Genomic DNA, 19,610 nt, shown 5'->3' with positions numbered 1-19,610 from the left:
ACTCCTCATCTCCACTCCTCATCTTGGGCAACCCACCCAAGAGTACCCCCATGTATAGTCACAATCCCAGCTCCTAGCTGGCACACCAGCACTCCTCACCTAATCACTATAAAATCCCTGTATAACTTCCCTGGCCTTCACTGTGTGGCCTTCAGTGTCTCACTGATCAAGGACCCACCAGAAAGCTGTGATAAACCTGTCTCTATCTACTTTTAATCTGGTCTAATCTGGCCAATATCTTCATCACCAAGGGAGAGAAAATGCCTATTAGGCTGCTTTTTTGAGGACCTGAGTTTGATTCCCAACACCCATATGTCTGCTCACAACTGTATGTAATTCTAGGTGCAGGGGATCCAACACCCTCTTTCGACCTCTAGGGTACCAGCATGCATGTGGTGCACAGATATATATGCAGGAAAAACATCTATACACATAAAATTAAAATAAGTAAATCTCAAAAAGTATATAAAACAAAATTTCAGGGCTGGATATAAGGCTCCATGGGTAAAAACTTGCCACATATGTGTGAAGAAAAGAGTTGTATTCCCAGCATCTACTAAAAAGCCAGACATGGTACTCCACCTATTCCCAGGATTCGAGAAGCAGACAGCATCACCAGGGCAAGGTGGCTGTTGAGACTAGCAAAGTCAGCAAGCTCCAGGTTTAGCAAGAGACCATGCCGCAGTAAATATACACTAGAGCAGCAAAGGAACACACTTGGCATTAACATCTGGACTCCACATGAGCGCACACACACACACACACACACACACACACATATACCACAGCACCCACCCTCACACAATACAAATATGCGTAACACACACATACATTCAATAAAACTAGAGAAAATCCTTATTCAATAAAAGAAAAATACACCCCAAAAAAAGGTGAGTATTTTACAACACAGGTAACTTCAGCTACTAGTGACACATTAGGGAAAATATTGTCTGAAACTTCGTATACACAAAAGCCAAAATATTAGACATCATAAACAAAGGCAATCTGCAAAAACTTTTTTCAATTTTAAGAAAATGCATAATTCCACAGTGTTTCATTCCGCAAAACAACTTTATAATTCAATCTTTAAAATGGCATCTTCTGGGGTTGGGGATTTAGCTCAGTGGTAGAGCGCTTGCCTAGGAAGCGCAAGGCCCTGGGTTCGGTCCCCAGCTCCGGAAAAAACAAAACAAAACAAAACAAAAAAAAAAAAAAAAAAAAAAAACATCATTCATACACCTAAAATGGCATCTTCTGTTAGCTGGGGTTATTCTTCAGACCTCAAATACTTGAAGACTACGACTGTGACCAAACATAGCTATAACTACCCTTAGTTCAAAAACTGAACTGAAAATGTCCAGTCAGATACTTCTGCACAATATTAACATAAAAGCACATTATTACCAGCAGCAAACCACTGAACTGAGAATAGGACCCCCGTTGAAGGAATCAGAGAAAGAACTGGAAGAGCTTGAAGGGGCTCGAGACCCCATATGTACAACAATGCCAAGCAACCAGAGCTTCCAGGGACTAAGCCACTACCTAAAGACTATACATGGACTGACCCTGGACTCTGACCTCATAGGTAGCAATGAATATCCTAGTAAGAGCACCAGTGGAAGGGGAAGCCCTGGGTCCTGCTAAGACTGAACCCCCAGTGAACTAGACTATGGGGGGAGGGCGGCAATGGGGGGAGGATGGGGAGGGGAACACCCATAAGGAAGGGGAGGGGGGAGGGGGATGTTTGCCCGGATACCGGGAAAGGGAATAACACTCGAAATGTATATAAGAAATACTCAAGTTAATTAAAAAAAAAAATCCAATAAAAGCACATTATTAATTTTTGGAACGTGTTTGCCTCAAAAGTCCAGAAGTAAAACACGTACATGAAGGAGATGTGAAAAAAACTTACATGAACTGCCAAAAATAGCATAATTATAAAAATATTTAACACTGAAACCATCAGAAATCACAATCTGCATCAGATTACAGTGATGTCATAATAAACATTCCAGCCAAAAGCCACTCAATGCTACCACAGTCCAAAAACTCTGGTATACAAGAGACAGCAAACATTCTAAAGCAAAAGAAAGAAGTTACTCTTATCTTCATAATGTTATTAGAAGCAAAAGGGAATATGGCAGACTAAATATGAGTTTCCTCTGAGTTTAAATGTGCACGCGCGCGCACACACACACACACAGTTAATAAAGCTTCTCTAGAGAACTACACTGTTATTACTGGAAAGTCAAAAGCAAACTTAATACATCTACAATAAACTTGAATTTTAGTATGTATACAAATGGGCATTAATCATAATACTCAAAGAAATATATGCTATGAAACAAGCATTACCAAATGTGTGAATACGTCTTTCTTTTCTGTAGTTAAGAAATTGTGCTTGTATATATATTATAATTATCATTTTGGTAATTTGAATTTGTTTTGACTTCAATTATATTTTTAAATACCTCAATTAAAGGTGGGCTTCTAGAGAAGCCCTGCCCAATCTAATTAAATAAAAATAAAGCAAAATGTAAAACTATAAAACCAATGTTCTATATACTAAAACTAGAATTGCTTCCACTATTATTTTTAAATTCATTTTGTGGTTGTTCACCAGTAGGAATCTCTTTGGAATATTAGATATTTTTATTCATTGAAAACTTTCAACTTCAAATAAAGGAAACCATGTTCTGAAAAATACTTGTCAGAATATTTGAGATAACATTTAACCCTAAAACACTACATTTCTATCTCTCTTATTTTGGGTCTCAATTTTTTCAAAATGTCTGGAAAGCATATTTCACTGCAAAAGAATGTTTCCTCTTGAGGATCACATATTTCTGAAAATACTATTTCTGAAAATACTGCCCTTTGCTCCTCATTAAACAAGCAAGAATGTACTTCTTCCCAACAAAGGGAAAAGAGGCAAGTACTGAACACAAATAGATCATTACCCTCATCTGACAGGTCACGACTCGAGGTAGCAGACTGTACCCTTGACCTGTACAGGTCTAGTCAATTAAAGCTTGAAACTATAAATTAGCAAATTTCACGAAGTTAAGATTGGAGTCAAAACTTAAAATAGTTAACTGGAACACTGTAAAAACAACAACAAATTAAGATACCAGAAGGGTTGAAGAGAAAAACTGAATGGTGGAATGAAGTGATGTGCACTGAGGTTTCGGGCACCAGATTCCGTGAGCAGAAAAGATGGGGGCTCACCCAGCAATCCAATCCTACGACACTGAAAAGATCTTGGAAATAAATTAATACAAGACTCAAACGATCATCTCCACCCGCTCAGGTAATAAGTATTATAATTCTTACATTATAAGGAATTTCAGTGAACACTACTACCCTTCAGAGAGCCAGAGAGCAGAAGCGAACCCCAGTATATGCTTGGGAAGACAAACTAGAACCAGGGAAAAGAATTTAATAAGCGTCATGACAAACATGAGGACCTTGGAGCTGAGAGACAGCCCTGAGGTTAAGAGCACTTGCCGCTCTTTCAGAGAATGAGTTCAGTTCCCAGTACCCACCTCAGGCAGTTCACAGCAGCCTGTAACTCCAGTCCTGAGTGATTGGACACCCCCACTTCTGGTCTCCAGAGTCACAGACACACACACACACACACACACACACACACACACACACATATATAAATTATAAAGTGGCTATCTCTAGCTTACCCCTATATACTAAGAACTGTATCAAACTTAATTCATGGGTTAGAAGCTTTAGCCCAAAATTCATGTGGTGATATTTAAGCATACAGCAATTAAACTTAGATGAGGTCATGAGGATGAGATCTGTGTGTTGTAGTTAATCCCCATTTCTGCCTCGAAGCCCCAAGCTCCCAAGGGCACCTTGTTTTGGGATGGTACCACCTACAGTGGAGTAGGCCTGCCCATATCAATCATTAATCAGAAAAATGCCCCCAGAAAAACTCCCACAGGTCCATCTGTTGGAGGCACTCCTCAATTTAATGCCTTTCCCAGGTGATGCTAGCTGAGAGGACAAAAGCCAGCACAACTGCTTGTTGTGCTGATGACCTGAGTTCAGGTCCCCAGCACCCGCATAAAAAGCTGGGCCGCAGTACCCATTTATAGTACCAGTTCCTGGCAAAGACAGGCAGATCTCTGGCTGGACAGAGTAGCCAAAATTGACAAGCTCCAGGTTCAGTGGAAGATTGTCTACGTAAAATAAAGTAGAGCGCATTCCAGGAAGAGATACAACTTCATCTCTGACTTCAGAAACACAAGCACAAGTGAGTACACCTATGTACATACATACATGCACACACAAACACATGAACCCAAGGGATTATTAAATATTAACAAAATGCTTAATCTCTGAAATTGATTCAATTTCCTTTCCCATTACTCTTATGCCATTCCCTGATCGCAAAGGGACCATCTGTTTTTAATGCCCAAATTCAACTCTCTCCCAATGACTGACTCTCCTACATTCTCAGGATCCAAAAGACAATGGAATATGATCTGACAACTTCAATATCCATTCTAACTAAAAGGATGCTGATGAGGCTCACTGCTTTTAGGCTTGAAAAACAGATAAGAAATGGATTCTGGTTGCCAGGTGATGCAGACTCGTGTGATGTTCTGCTAAAGCAAGACCAGTGAGAGGACACGAGATGATTGGAGAGAGTAACAGAAAGACTCCCAGACACTTGCATGGCTAGCCTAGCAGCGACTCAATGGTCTCCTGTCTTCTTTGATCTTCACTTTGTTGAGAGAGGCAGAGCAGAGCACTTCTGGTTTTCTGGCTGGTTCTGGTCACTCCCGCTGGCTCATGCTGACATAACAGAGGACTGACTATTTCAGAGGAGTTGTGCCACCACCACTGTTGATTCAGTTTGGAGATACTCTCTGAACTGGACTGTGAGCATCCTGACAATGGAGGCTGGAATCGCCCCAAGGAATGACCTCTAAACAGGTCCTCACCCCCTGTCCTATGCTCCATCTTTTCCCTACTGCCTTTGGATAGTGGGCCAGAGAGGGGCTAGAGAGGGGGCTCCAACATTTATTAAAGTACGTTTTAAAAAATCTAAGCTTACACAGATGCTTGATCGTAAATTGGATATGAAAATATTTCTTCTTAAACTCCATACTATCCTGGGGACAGGGTGGGTTACCTTACTCAGGATGATATTTTCCAGTTTCATCCTTTTGCCTGTGAATTTCATAAAGCCGTTGTTTTTGATAGCTGAGTAATATTCCATTGTGTAGATGTACCACATTTTCTGTATCCATTCCTCTGTTGAAGGGCATCTGGGTTCTTTCCAGCTTCTGGCTACTATAAATAAGGCTGCTATGAACATAGTGGAACATGTGTCTTTTCTTATGTTGAGGCATCTTTTGAGTATATGCCCAAGAGAGGGATAGCTGGATCCTCAGGCAGTTCAATCTCCAATTTTCTGAGGAACCTCCAGACTGATTTCCAGAATGGTTGTACCAGTCTGCAATCCCACCAACAATGGAGGAGTGTTCCTCTTTCTCCACATCCTCGCCAGCATCTGCTGTCATCTGAGTTTCTGATCTTAGCCATTCTCACTGGTGTGAGGTGAAATCTCAGGGTTGTTTTGATTTGCATTTCCCTTATGACTAAAGATGTTGAACATTTCTTTAGGTGCTTATCAGCCATATGGCATTCCTCAGCTGTGAATCCTCTGTTTGGCTCTGAACATAGGGTTATTTGTCTCCCTGCAGTCTAACTTCTTGAGTTCTTAGTATATTTTGGATATAAGCCCTCTACCAGTTGTAGGATTGGTAAAGATCTTTTCCCAATCTGTTGGTTGCCATTTTGTCCTAAAAACAGTATCCTTTGCCTTACAGAAGCTTTGCAGTTTTATGAGATCCCATTTGTCAATTCTTGATCTTAGAGCATAAGCCATTGGTGTTTTGTTCAGGAAATTTTGTCCAGTGCCCATGTGTTTGAGATTCTTCCCCACATTTTCTTCTATTAGTTTGAGTGTATATGGTTTGATGTGGAGATACTTGATCCACTTGGACTTAAGCTTTGTTCAGGGTGATAAGAATGGATCGATCTGCATTCTTCTACATGCTGACCTCCAGTTGAACCAGCACCATTTGCTGAAAATGCTATCTTTCTTCCACTCCTTTGGGCTCCTTTGGGTTTGGGCTCCTTTGTAAAAATTCAAGTGACCATACGTGTGGGTTCATTTCTGGGTCTTCAATTCTATTCTACTGGTCTATCTGTCTGTACAAATGCCATACAGTTTTTAATCACTATTGCTCTGTAATATTGCTTCAGTTCAGGGACAGTGATTCCCCCGGAAGCCCTTTTATTGTTGAGGATAGTTTTAGCTATCCTAGGTTTTTGTTATTCCAGATGAATTTGCAAATTGTTCTTTCTAACTCTATGAAGAATTGGGTTGGAATTTTGATGGGCATTGCATTGAATCTTTAGATAACTTTTGGTAAAATGGCTATTTTGACTATATTAATCCTGCCAATCCATGAGCATGGGAGATCTTTCCATCTTCTGAGATCTTCTTCAATTTCTTTCTTCAGAGGCTTGAAGTTCTTATCATATGGATGTTTCACTTGCTTGGTTAAAGACACACTAAAGTACTTTATATTAGTTAAGACTATTATGGAGGGTATCATTTCCCTAATTTCATTCTCAGATTGTTTCTCTTTTGTGTAGAGGGAGGCTACTGATTTATTTGAGGAAATATTATACCCAGCCACGTTGCGGAAGGTTTTTATCAGGTTTAGTAGTTCTCTGGTGGAACTTTTCGGATCAATTAAGTATACAATCATATTGTCTGCAAACAGTCATATTTTGACTTCTTTCTTTCCAATCTGTATCCCTTTGATCTCCTTTTGTTGTCTGATTGCTCTGGCTAGAACTTCAAGAACTATATTGAATAAGTAGGGAGAGAGTGGGCAGCCCTGTCTAGTCCCTGATTTTAGTGGGATTGCTTCAAGTTTCTCTCCATTTAGCTTAATATTAGCTACTGGTTTGCTGTTGTATATAGCTTTTACTATGTTTAGGTATGGGCCTTGAATTCCTGTTCTTTCTAGGGCTTTTATCATGAAGTGGTGTTGAATTTTGTCAAATGCTTTCTCAGCATCTAATGAAATATCATGTGGTTTTTATCTTTCAGTTTGTTTATATAATGGATTACAATGATGGTTTTCTGTATATTAAACCATCCCTGCATCCCTGCAATGAAGCCTATTTGATCATGATGGATGATTGTTTTGATGTGCTCTTGGATTGGGTTTGCAAGAATTTTATTGAGTATCTTTGCGTCGATATTCATAAGGAAAATTGGTCTGAAGTTCCCTTTCTTTGTTGGGTCTTTGTGTGGTTTAGGTATAAGAGTAATTGTGGCTTCATAGAAGGAATTCAGTAGTGCTCCCTCTCTTTCAATTTCACAGAATACTTTGGATAGTATTAGTATGAGGTCTTCTATGAAGGGCTGACAGAATTCTGCACTGAACCCATCTGGACCTGGGCTCTTTTTGGTTGGGAGACCTTTAATGACTGTTTCTATTTGTTTAGGAGTTATGGGGGTGCTTAAATGGTTTACTTGTTCCTGATTTAACTGCGGTACCTGGTATCTGTCTAGGAAATTGTCCATTTCCTCCAGATTTTCAAGTTTTGTTGAATATAGGCTTTTATAGTAGGATCTAATAATTTTTGAATTTCCTCTGATTCTGTTGCTATGTCTCCCTTTTCATTTCTGATTTGGTTAATTTGGACACACTCTTCTGTATCCTGTGGTTAGTCTGGCTAAGGGTTTATCTATCTTATTGATTTTCTCAAAGAACCAACTTTTGGTTCTGTTGATTCTTTGCATAGTCCTTTTTGTTTCTACTTGGTTGATTTCAGCTCTGAGTTTGAATAGTTCCTGCGTTCAACTCCTCCTGTGTGTGTGTGCTTCTTTTTGTTCTAGAGCTTTTAGGTGTGCTGTCAAGCTGCTGACATATGCTCTCTCCTGTTTCTTTCTGCAGGCACTCAGAGCTGTGAGTTTTCCTCTTAGCAGAGCTTTCATTCTGTCCCATAAGTTTGGGTATGTTGTACCTTCATTTTCATTAAATTCTAAGAAGGCTTTAATTTCTTTTCCTTATTGTTATTGAAGACCAGCTTTAGCCTGTGATGGTCTTACAGGATGCATGGGACTATTTCTATCTTTCTGTATCTGTTGAGGCCTATTTTATGATAGATTATATGGTCAATTTTGGAGAAAGTACAATGAGGTGGTGAGAAGAAGGTATATCCTTTTGTTTTAGGATAGAATGTTCTATAAATATCTGTTAAATCCATTTGGTTCATGACTTCTCTTAGTCTGTCTATGTCTCTGTTTAGTTTCTGTTTCCATGATGTGTCCATTGATGAGAGTGGGGTGTTGAAATCTCCTACTATTATTGTATGAGGTGCAATGTGTGCTTTGAGCTTTAGTAAGGTTTCTTTTATGTATGTAGGTGCCCTTGTATTTGGAGCATAGAGATTTAGGATTGAGAGTTCATCTTGGTGGATTTTTCCTTTGATGAATATGAAGTGTCCTTCCTTATCTTTTTTGATGACTTTTGGTTGAAAATCGACTTTATTCGATATTAGAGTGGCTATTCCAGCTTTCTTCTTCAGACCATCTGCTTGGAAAGTTGTTTTCCAGCCTTTTACTCTGAGGTAGTGTCTGTCTTTGTCTTGAGGTGTGTTTCCTGTAGGTGGCAAAATGTTGGGTCCTCGTTGCGTATCCAGTTTATAATCTGTGTCTTTTTATTGGGGAGTTGAGACCATTGATGTTGAGAGATATTAAGGAATAGTGATTGCTGCTTCTTGTTATATTTGTGTTTGGAGGTGAGATTAACTTTGTGTGCTTTTCTTCTCTTTGTTTTGTTGCCAAGACAATTAGTTTCTTGCTTTTTCTAGGGTGTAGCTTGCCTCCTTGTGTTGGGCTTTACCATTTATTATCCTTTGTAGGGCTGGATTTGTAGAAAGACACTGTGTAAATTTGGTTTTGTCACGGAATGTCTTAGTTTCTCCATCTATGTTAATTGAGAGTTTTGCTGGATATAGTAACCTGGGCTGGCATTTGTGTTCTCTTAGGGTCTGTAAGACATCTGTCCAGGATCTTCTGGCTTTCATAGTCTCTCGTGATAAGTCTAGTGTAATTATAATAGGTCTGCCTTTATATGTTACTTGACCTTTTTCCCTTACTGTTTTAATATTCTTTGTTTTGTGCATTTGGTGTCTTGACAATTATGTGACGAGAGGAGTTTCTTTTCTGGTCCAATCTATTTGGACTTCTGTAGGCTTCTTGTATGTTGATGGGCATTGCTTTCTTTAGGTTAGGGAAGTTTTCTTCTATGATTTTGTTGAAGATATTTACTGGTCCTTTGAGTTGGGGAGTCTTCACTCTCTTCTATACCTATTATCCTTAGGTTTGATCTTCTCACTGAATCCTGGATTTCCTGTATGTTTTGGACCAGTTGCTTTTTCCATTTTACATTATCTTTGACAGATGTGTGGATGATTTCTATGGAATCTTCTGCTCCTGAGATTCTTTCTTCTATCTCTTGCATTCTGTTGGTGATGCTTGTATCTATGGCTCCTTTTCTCTTCCTTTGGTTTTCTATATCCAGGGTTGTCTCCCTTTGTGCTTTCTTTATTGCTTCTATTTCCATTTTTAATTCCTTCACCTGTTTGATTGTATTTTCCTGTAATTCTTTCAGGAATTTTTACATTTCCTCTCTATAGGCTTCTACTTGTTTATTTGTGTTTTCCTGCGTTTCTCTAAGGGAATTCTTTATGTCTTTCTTGAAGTCCTCCAGCATCATGATCAAATGTGATTTTAAATCTAGATCTTGCTTTTCTGGTGTGTTTGGATAGTCAGTGTTTGCTTTGGTGGGAAAAATTGGGCTCTGATGATGCCATGTAGTCTTGGTTTCTTCTGTTGCTTGGGTTCCTGCGCTTGACTCTTGCCATCATGTTGTCTCTGATGTTACCTTGTTCTGCTATTTCTGATGGTGGTTAGACCGTCCTATAGGCCTGTGTGTCAGGAGTGCTGTAGACCTGTTTTCTTGTTCTCTTTCAGCCAGTTATGGGAACAGAGTGTTCTGCTTTCAGGCATGTGGTTGTTCCTGTCTTCTGGTCTTCAGGTGTTCCTGTGGGCGTGTGTCCTGAGTCCACCAGGCAGGTAACTTGGAGCAGAAAAGTTGGTCTTACCTCTGGTCTCAGGCCTGGAGTCGCTCCTCAGAGCCAGGTTTCAGCTCTCCGTGAGGGCAGCAACCAGAAGGGCCTGCCCCGCCTTCGCTTGGGAACCTGTGCAGGGGGCCCAGATGGCGCTAGGTGTTTTCCTCTAGAGTCAGAAATGTGGGCAGAGAGTAGTCTCCTCTGGCTTCCCAGGCATTTCTGCCCCGCTGAGTGTCTAGCTCTCCCTTCCACAGGATTTGGGTACAGGGAGCTGTTTGACTGGGTCCCTTCAGATTCGGGCGGTGTCTGGACTGCATCGTTGAGTGCCCCTATCTTCCTGTTCCCAGAGGACCTATACAGTTTCCTCGTGGGGCAGGGATGTGGGCAAGGGGGTACAGTACTGGCGGTCTCTCCTTCCCTGCAGTCTCAGGAGTGCCCACCACCTATCTCCCAATTGTCGATTCTTGATCTTAGAGCATAGCCATTGGTGGTCTGTTCAGGAAATTTTCCCCAATACCCATGTTTACAAGAATTCTGTTGTTATATCTCCCATTTTATTGTGATTTTCTTAATTTGGATATACTCTCAGTGCCCTCTGGCTAGTCTGGCTAAGAGTTTTTCTATCTTATTGATTTTCTCAAAGAACCAGCTCCTGATTTTGTTGATTCGTTGTACAGTACTTTTTGTTTCTACTTGGTTGAATTCAGCCCTGAGTTTGATTATTTTCTGCCTTCTACTTCTCTTGGGTGTATTTGCTTCTCTTTGTTCTAGAGCTTTCAGGTGTGCTCTCAAACTGCTAATGTATGCTCTCTATAGTTTCCTTTTGGAGGCACTCAGGGATATGAGTTTTCCTGTTAGCGCAGCTTTCATTGTGTCCCATAAGTTTGGGTATGTTGTGCCTTCACTTTCATTAAATTCTAAAAAGTGTTTAATTTCTTCCTTTATTTCTTCCTTGACCAAGTTATCATTGAGTCGAGCCTTGTTCAGCTTCCATGTGTATGTAGGATTTCTGTCATTTCTGTTGTTATTAAAGAACAGCCTTAGTCCATGGTGATCTGATAGGATGCATGGGATTATTTCAGTCTTCTTGTATCTGTTGAGGCCTCTTTTGTGACCAATTATATGGTCAATTTTCGAGAAGATACCATAAGGTGCTGAGAAGAAGGTATATTCTTTTGTTTTAGGATGAAATGTTCTATAAATATCTGCTAAATCCATTTGGTTCAAAACTTCTGTTGGTTTTTCTATGTCTCTCTTTATATTTGTTTCCATGACCTGTCCATTCATGAGAGAGGGGTATTGAAATCTCCTACTATTACTGTGGGAGGTGCAAGGTTTCTTTTATGAATATAGGTGCCCTTGCATTTGCAGCATAGATATACAGGATTGAGAGTTCATCTTGGTGGATTTTTCCTTTGATGAATATGAAGTGTCCTTCCTTATTTTTTTGATAATTTTTGGTTGAAAGTCGATTTTTTTCAATATTAGAATGGCTATTCAAGTTTGTTTCTTGGGACCATTTACTTGCAAAGTTGTTTTCCAGCCTTTTACTTTGAGGTAGTGTTTGTCTTTGTCACTGAGGTGTGTTTTCCTGTAGGCAGCAAAATGCTGGGTCCTCTTTATGTATCTAGTCTGTTAATCTATGTCTTTTTATTGGGGAATTGAGTACATTGATGCTAAAAGATATTAAGAAATAGTAACCGTTGTTTCCTGTTATTTTCGTTGTTAGCGGTGGAATTATATTTGAGTGGCTCTCTTCTTTTGAGTTTGTTGCAAGAAAATTACTTTCTTGCTTTTTCTAGTGTGTAGTTTCCCTCCTTGTGTGGGAGTTTACCATCTATTATCCTTTGTAGGGCTGGATTTGTAAAAAGATATTTTGTAAATTTGTTTTTGTCATAGAATATCTTGGTTTCTCCATCTATGTTAATGGAGAGTTTTGCTGGATATAGTAGCCTGGGCTGGCATATGTGTTCTCTTAGGGTCTGTAAGACATCTACCCAGGATCTTCTGGCTTTCATAGTCTCTAGTGAGAAGTCTGGTATAATTCTGAAAAGTCTGCCCTTATATGTTACTTCACCCTTACTGCTTTTAATATTCTTTGTTTTGTTCATTTGGTGTTTTGACTATTATGTGACAGGAGGAATTTCTCTTCTGGTTCAATCTATTTGGAGTTCTATAAGCTTCTTGTATGATTATGGGCATCTCTTTCTTTAGGTTAGGGAACTTTTCTTCTATAATTTTGCTAAAGATATTTCGTGGTCCTTTAAGTTAGAAGTTCTTGTTCTCTTCTATACCTATTATCCTTAGGTTTGATCTTCTCATTGTATCCTGGATTTGCTGGACGTTTTGGATTAGGAGCTTTTTTGCATTTTACATTTTCTTTAACGGTTGTGTCAATATTTTGTATGGTATCTACTGCACCTTCTCTGCACTATCTCTTATATTCTGTTGATAATGCTTGTGTCTATGACTCCTGAACTCTTTCCTAGATTTTCTATCTCCAGGGTTGTCTCTTATTGTGATTTCTTTATTGTTTCTATTTCCATTTTTAAATCCTGGATGCTTTTGTTCAATTCCTTCACCTGCTTGGTTGTGTTTTCCTGTAATTCTTTAAGGTATTTTTCTGTTTCCTCTTTAAGGGCTTCCACTTGTTTTCTTATGTTGCTTTGTATTTCTTTAAGAGAGTTACTTATGTCCTTCTTAGAATCCTCTATTATCATCATGAGATGTGATTTTAACTCCAAATCTTGTTTTTCCGGTATGTTTGGATATCAGTGTTCATTTTGGTGGGAGAACTAGGCTCTGACGATGCCACGTAGTCTCGATTTCTGTTGCTTAGGTTCCTGTGCTTGCCTCTCGACATCAGGTTCTCTCTGGTGTTAGCTTCTTCCTGTCTGACAGTGGCTTGACCCTCCTGTAGGCCTGTGTGTCAGCACTCCTGTAGACCTGTTTTCTAACAGCCAGATCTGGGAACAAAGAGCTGTGGATTGGTTCAGCTTCAGGCACAGGCAGAAACCCAAAGGGTCCTGTCCGAGACTGCTCTTGGGTTTGTCTGTGTGTCCTGAGGCCTGCAAGCTGGCTGGTAGGAGAAGAAGAGCTGGTCTTCCCTCTGCTCTCAGGTGTTTCAGTGCTCCTGGTGACTGCCTTTCAGTTCTAGGTACAGGCAGAGATCGAAAGGTTCTTGCCCCTGACTGCTCCTAGCCTCCTGTGCCCAGAGGGCACTAGTCGGGTTCCTCAAGGACCAGGAATGTGAGCAGATGTGGAATTCTCCCCTGAGCTCTCAGGAATGTCTGAGAATCCATGGGATTCTTCTCTCCCCCACGGGATTTGGGTACAGAGAACTGTGGGAAACCTAAGCATTTTTAAAAGCACATGAAATATAAACAATCTGAAATGCTTTAATTAACAGGCAGAAATGGTCAGATTAGAAAAGTCCAGCTTCAAGGGCTGGAACGCTGGCTCAGTGTTTACAAACACTGGGTGCTCTTTCTGAGGCTCTTGCTAATCACCTGTAATTCAAGTTCTAGGCAATCTGTCTTGGATGCCCTCTCCGGCCACTATGAACACACAGCACTCACACACAAAAAAATAATTTTTAAATTAAAAAAAAAAAAACTCTACTGAAACAAACTCAGTTGAGATATAAAGGCCTAGTATAATTTCTAAAAACTAAAAAGAAAGTCATGCCAAAACAAGTAAGCTCAGAATGTGAAGAAAACTCCGTGGTAAAAGCCCTTGCCACCAAGCCAAAGAACCTAAACTCAACCAGAAACTACATGATTGAAGAAGAGAGCCAACTCCCAGCTGTCCTCTCACCTCCGTAGATGGGCCACTGACACAGGTACACATGCACACACATAAAAAGGCTATAAGCTAGTTTTTAAATGAATACATTTAAAAAAAGAAATTAACAGGTATCTAGTCATCAGATCTAAATCAAGAAATTGTTGTATATTGAATTTGTGAAACAAACAGAAACAAACAGAAGCTGCAATCTGTGGCCTCATTATCTTTAATGGCAAGTAACAATTAGAATGACATAAAATCAGCAGCAAAGAGAAAATCTACAACCACCAGTAAGCCATTAAGGCTCAAATTACAGTCCTTTTTTTTTTTTTGCTGAGAGCACTTGGGCATATAAATTATAGTGTTCGCAGCATATGACACCATAATTAAAGTCACACTGGTCCCCAAAAGTTCACTCATTCATAACACTCTTAGAGAACTATCATCAAACTATATTTTTCCTTGATTCTAGCCAAGTATTTCTTCTTCAAAAAGCTATGAAAGAATAACAATAAAAACAAACCTCTTCCAGAGGATAGGATAAACAAAGTACCACACAACTCCATAGACTTCTAATTACAGCCAACAGCAGTCAAAACTTCCTCAGCTACTTAAAGGGCAAGAACTTTGTGGAGCCAATGTAAGCAAGTCTGATATTCATGCAACATAACTTTCAGGCTTATATGTAACAAGACAGGTTACAGTTAGAACTACTGTTGTTGTTGGGTGTATGAACTTTTAAATCACGTCTATATAATAAGGCATCACATTCCAAATAGATAAATTAGAATCTCCCTTATACTATTTATAGACTCCAGACATAGGAAACATTCAGAAAAACATGTTTTTTTCTATTCCCAAATTCTTAAATTTTTCAAACTATGTTGTATGATCTACTTATAGATCCTCCCAAAGGTTATCTGCTTTGTTTTTCTTTTTTTTTTTTAACTTTGATCTTTATCTTAATCAGCTGTGAAAAAACACCAAGACCAAGACAGCTCTGAAAAAAGAGCATTTTTAATTGTGAGATTGGCTACAGGTTCATACAGTTAGCCCATTATCATCATGGTGGGATCTTGACAGCAGTCATGGAGCTAGACCAGTTGCTGAGAGCTATATAAGGAGCCACAGGAAGAAACAACACCACAAGGTCCAGTGTGAGCTTTTGAAACCACAAAGCCCACCCACCCCGTGACACACTTCCTCCAACAAGGCCATATGCCCTAATTCTTCTCAAATCGTGCCACCCCCTGGTGACTGCACATTCAAATAATAGGAGCCTATGGGGGCCATTCTTATTCAAACCATCACAACTAAACAATACTTAATGCTCTAATTAATCATTAAACAAATGTTAATTTTTCCTTAAAAACATCAATGTCTAATGCTGTAGTGGTTTGAATATGCTTGGCCCTAGGAGTGGCACTATTAAGAGGTATGGCCTTGTTGGAGGAAGTGCAGTGACTATGCAGGTGGGCTTTGAGAGCCTCTGCTTGTCCAGAAAAGTCTTCTGTTTGCCTTCGGAACAAGAACGCTCAGCTCCTCCAGCCCCATACCTGCCTCGATGTTGCCATGATGATAATAAACTGAACCTCTGAACCTATAAGCCAGCCCCAATTAAATGTTGTCCTTTATAAGAGTTGCTTTGGTCACAGTGTCTGTTCACAGCAGTAAAACCCTAAGACAAACACCTACTACAGTGGTTTAATAAAAATATCCCCCATAGATCAGATGTTTGAAAACTTGATCCCCAGTTCATGACACTGTCGGAGAGGTTGAAGAGATGTAGACTCAAGTGTCATTCAAGGCAGAATTTGAGAGTTTAGAGATTCCACACTACTTTGAGCCCACCTCCCCTGCTTCTTTATGTCTACATTGGAACATGTGAGATCTCCACTTGCCATCCCACCATAACTGCTCCTGACTGCCATGTGTCCACTTTGCCATTAGGGCCTCTTCTCCATATGGAACTACAAGCTAAAACAAACTTTCTCTCCTATAAGATGCTCTTGGTCATGGTATTTTATCACAGCAAAAGAAAGCAACTCAGACACCTACCTTCTGTATTATTCTTCATCTATCTTCTGTATTATTCTTCAGTGAGAGTAATTACTAATTATGTGAGCATGTGAACTTGATAAGTCTCTTTTAACTCATTTTTTTAAAAATCCCAGCTAACAATGCCATAACTCACATCAGTTCCAGGAGCCCCCCTCCTCCTCCTTGATTCCTTTGCTCTCCTCTGTGTTTCCACATCTCCGGAGTCACTGGCTTAGTTCCATAGGCTCCCTATCATTTTTCTCTAGAATATAACAAAAGGAATATAACTTTCTCTGCAATCATGTCCAGCAATCCTTCCTCCTGTGAATAACAAGTTTACTTCCTACTTTAAAGATGTAATTGAGCTGCTTACCAGCTTAAACTTAGTGGCAACAAATAGTCGAGTGTATGCTGTCACAGACTGTACATTTAAAAGTGAACAGAGGCCAGCTCCTAAACCTGCACTTGGGACAGAGGCAGATAAATTTGTGGAGTTCAAGACCAGTCTGGTCTACACAGGCCATGCAGATCTATAAAGTGAAACTCTGTCTTAAAAAAAGAAAGAAGGAAAGGAGAGGGGGAGAAAGGGAGGAGGGAGGGGAGACAATAAGTAGTCCTTTATGTATATTTTACTAAAATATAAAATAAACCGTCAAAAGACAGTTTATAAAAGTATAGGAATGGCCAAAAATAACATGAAAACATGTTAAACATCATTAGCTACTATAAAAATACTAATCAAAAACACAGCTGTTATAAAATAAAAAGAAAATAATTGGTTTCCTGAATATAAGCAAACAGTAATGAACTCTTGACTATTACAGGTGAAAACATAAAATGGTAAAGTTACCGCAGGAAAGTGTTTGGCAAGCCATCCAAATGCTAAGCAAAGAATTACTGCATGAACCCAGAAACACTTCCCAAGGGTTATACCCAAGAGAAATGTAGGTTGTTGTTCTTCAAAAGCTTAAACATAAAATTTGTAATCTTATCATTCTTCTTAACAGCCAAGAAGAGAAAAAACCTTGTGTCTATATCCATGAAAAATGGATAAATACATTTGTTGTATGTGTGTTAAACAATGTTATCCAGCCATAAAAACAAAGTGCTAATATACTCTGTATTAACTAATTTCCTGTTTTAATGACAAGCAAAGCAAATTATAAAAGAGTGCATTTAATTGGGCTTACGGTTTCAAAGGGTTAGAGTCCATGACATCATGGTGGGGAATGTGACAGCAGGAAGGCAGGCAGGCAGGCAGGGTACTGAAGAAGCAGATGAGAGCTCACATCTGGATCCTTCCAAACAGAAGGCAAAGAGCACATGGGGATGGCAAGAGGTTTTTGAAGCCTCAAAGCCCACTCCCTTGACACATCTCCTCTAACAAGACCACTTCTCCTAATCCTTCCCAAACATTTTAACCAACTGGGAACCAAGTACACAAACACATGGCCCTATGGAAGCCATTCCTACCACATACTCTAAAATTTAAATGAACCTCTCAAAAACTTCTTACTAAGCAAAAGATGCTAGATATAAATGTACCATATTATATTATTTCCATATAACATACTAGAATATACAAACCCACAGAGATAGAAAGCAGATTAGAATAAGCATCGGTAGGTACAGAGTATCTTAGTGAGGTTATAAAAGGTTTTGAAACTAGACTGTGTTGGAGGTTGCAAGAGATTATAAATGCATTAGCCCTTATACAAAGTATAATAATACTACTGTCTATTGGGTTGTACATTTTTAATGGTTAGTTATATATTAATTTCACATTTCACTTGTATGCTTCTTAGAACACGTGTGTGAAACTGCATAAAAAAACTAGCACTCTAAACATGACAACAAAGCACCAATTAAGCCAATAAAAATGAAAGATAGCTACTGAAGGTAGGCACTCAGAGAGAGCTGCAGCAAAGGGAAGAGGACAGTCAACAGCATGGCCACAGACTAGTGAAAGAGAACAGAATAAAGATTATGGTGTTAAGGACAAAGAATTGTGTTGCTGCAACATTTCATATGATAGAAGGTCAATGCAATAGCCCAAAATGAACAACAACCAACAGACTGTGAAACAAAAGTTTTCAGATGGAATCAGAGAGACCACAAATTAATACCTAGTAGCAGCAACAACAACAGAAGCACAAAAGGCCCTTGCTAGGGGGGGATCAGTTGCTTGATCCCCTCTAGAACAAAGGCCTGAGATCCCAGCATTCCTGTAAAAAGGCTGGGACCATGGTGCCATATACCCATAATTCCACTACTAGAGAGCACAGAGAAGAGGACTTGCTGGCCAGTCCAGTAATATCAGCAAGTTGCATATGGGTTCACTTTTGTTGATACTTCCATTCACCTCCCTAAAATACCTACCCTTTCCCATTACAACACACAAAACAAGAACTCAAACCCAAGGCCGACATGTTCAGGCAGCCAGTGTTTGGAAATCACTTATATAGGCTCCACTTAAAAATATTCCTCCATCCGCATAATAATGAACTTTTATAAATTTTATTAACAAGTTTGCAGCTTTTGCAACTATTATAGAGGCCAAAGTGTCAGACTACTCAGCCTATCTCAAGAGGCAAGGGCTGCTCCTTTCCCTAAAGGCAGTAAAGAGGCAATCCATGGAATATAACTCTTGCTTTTAAGACTTGAAATAAGCAAGATACAGACAGAAACTGGATTGTGTTACTCTCATTACCAAGGTAATCGTTAGCCTACACAAGCTGAAATGAGAAAGCCAATGAAATTCCACAACCCAAATCAGAAAATGCAAGAAAAAATAATGAGAAAAAACATCATATAAGTCCAAACACTAAGATGGGTATATAACTGCATATATTAACAACAACAACGACGACAAGTTTATTAGTTCTTAATGTATCATTTTGGAGCTTTGATGCAGGTTCAAAGGATTTCTTCGACCTTATTAACAAGAAAGTTAATTCTATAGGCAGCCTTACAAGTGATTGCATTTTTTAAGTTTAAAAATTTTAAATGTGAGGAAGTCTAGTGGTATAAGCTGTTAATCCCAGCACTAGGAGCTAAGACAGGTGGATCTCTGAGAATTCAAGACCAGTCTGCTCTACACAGCAAGTTCTAAGACAGATAGGGCTACAAAGCGTTACCCAATCTCAAACAAAAAAATATTTTAAACACTTACTTTGTAGGTGGTACAAAAATCAGAGTAGAGTTTTAGACCAAAAAAAACCATGTAAACTACTATATACTGTTTAAGTTCTTAAGTTTTGTGTTCACAGGACCTTAGTAGATTACACCACAGTATTCCTAATATGTCATAAATCAAATTCTTATGTAATGCCCAAAAAGAGAAAAAAATGGTCAAAAATAACAAGTCCAAGGGATTTAAAGGTAAGGACAATGACTGACACAGAAATGACTCTCAGAGTAAACAGGAAAGAGTTAAATGCATTACTAATGAAGTTTCTAAATGTCAAAATAGTTTTGAGGGAACCGGAAGGCAGCCTTCATTCTACCTAAGACAATTTGTTTACTTTGACATCCTCCAAGCTTTCTAATTATGTCAGGTGGTGACAGTGCACCCTGGCAGTGGTGTTGCATGC

General features: G+C 39.3%; 1 protein-coding gene across 11 annotated transcripts in view; it reads right to left on the bottom strand.

Annotated features, from left to right (window-relative positions):
* The window catches only part of Vps13b (vacuolar protein sorting 13 homolog B), a 570,082-nt gene that overhangs the window by 539,422 nt on the left and 11,050 nt on the right, over positions 1-19,610 (bottom strand). For 3 of the 11 annotated variants that reach the window (XM_087557396.1, XM_087557394.1, XM_087557398.1), the window contains exon 1: positions 16,172-16,279. The exons of the other annotated variants lie outside the window; for them this stretch is intronic. The gene's annotated coding sequence lies outside the window, so the exon portion shown is untranslated. Of the gene's footprint in view, positions 1-16,171; positions 16,280-19,610 lie in introns of those variants that run through there. 11 annotated transcript variants of the gene reach the window in all.

Source organism: Rattus norvegicus, chromosome 7 (genome assembly GCF_021556685.1).
Source record: "Rattus norvegicus strain SHRSP/BbbUtx chromosome 7, alternate assembly SHRSP_T2T, whole genome shotgun sequence".
Classification (NCBI taxonomy): domain Eukaryota; kingdom Metazoa; phylum Chordata; class Mammalia; order Rodentia; family Muridae; genus Rattus; species Rattus norvegicus.
The sequence above is the reverse complement of the archived record's forward strand: the minus strand, read 5'-3'. Positions and strand labels throughout refer to the sequence as shown.